Source organism: Notothenia rossii, assembly GCF_949606895.1.
Source record: "Notothenia rossii genome assembly, chromosome: 8".
NCBI classification, from domain to species: Eukaryota; Metazoa; Chordata; class Actinopteri; order Perciformes; family Nototheniidae; genus Notothenia; species Notothenia rossii.
In genome coordinates, this window is record NC_136906.1 from 39,172,721 (window position 1) to 39,174,146 (window position 1,426).

A 1,426-nucleotide genomic window follows, 5' to 3' on the forward strand; every position below is an offset into this window, starting at 1 on the left:
CTACAAACAAAGTGCATTCAGAACAAAGCCAAGGTGCTTTAAAACTGCATAAACATCTAGGCCAGTAGGCCTACAACAAAATAGTGTAAATAAAGACTGTAACAGCCAGGCCTTCAACAACAACAAATGCACCTATAAGTGCATGCATACAAATGTGCAAACTGGATAAATCCACACTATTTACAAATGAAATTACAATTGAATTTCAAGAATCTGTAAATAAGGCTGTCTGTCCTCATAAGCAAAGTAGTAAACATTGTATAAAGATACATAAAGTGAAAACTGGATACAACATCCAGAATCAATTACAAATTAAATTACAATTTCAAGAATCTGCAAATAAGGCTGTCTGTCCTCATGAGCAATTTAAACAACATTGTATCATTTAGATACCGAAAGTACAATATATTGAACACTGTGCTGCTGTCATTTCCCCCTTATGATAACCTGAGATGGTGAATTATAACTCACAATGAAAATTGTTCAGGAAAGTGGGTATAGAGTAGACATGTAGAACTAGATAAGCTTATGATAAGCCAGCCTTGTCTACTTATTAAGGAAAAGTGGGAGGTTATTTTTAATGAACAGTAGCTTCTCTGCTTTATCAGCCATAAATCTGTTCCTCTTCTCATCAAGCACATGAGAGGCAGCGCTGAACAGTCTCTCGCTGTCAGTGCTTGTGATTTGATCTTACTCCGCATATTTTTCCAGGTGTTTTAATTTCAAGTGGTGGAGTAATCCCGAAGTGGTGAAAGTCTTTGCAGTTACACCCCCTCGAGAAATGTCAGCTGAACACGTTTTACAAATCACAATCCGCGCCTCTTTCTCTGATATTTTTAAATATCTCCAAGCGGCAGACATGTTGGCTGTGTGAGCCAGCCGCAAGCATTACGTCATCACAACAACACGTTAGCTTACCAACGTAACCCTGTTCTCTGACATTCGGTGATATTTTTTCGGTGCTAGAACCCTTTCGGCCGAAAGGGCCTTTTTAACCATTTTCGGCCGATAATTTTCGGCGGCCGAATATTCGGTGCATCCCTAGATAAAACTTTCGATCTTCTCTTGAATTAATAATATTTTTGTCAAATGACGGCAAGACGCCCCCTGGCGGAAACGCTGCACAGGAGTACTTTTCCCAGTATAGTTCCGATATAGTTCCGAAATGTGCGTTCACACCAAAAATATCCGGAATTAGAACTTAGTTAATCTGAACCTTTTCACCCCCTTTTCAGTCACTGCTAGAGAGCAGGTACTTTCGTGGGAGAAAAAGGTTCCCATTTCTGATTGGCTGGGCGGATTGCAAACCACGCCCCGTAAAACCCCCAAAAAGTTTTGTGAAGCCGCCATTTTATTTTCCTTGCATTATTAGCATTAGCCCAGCGCACAAATGCAGAGAGACTAACTTATGGCAACACAAAAGAAA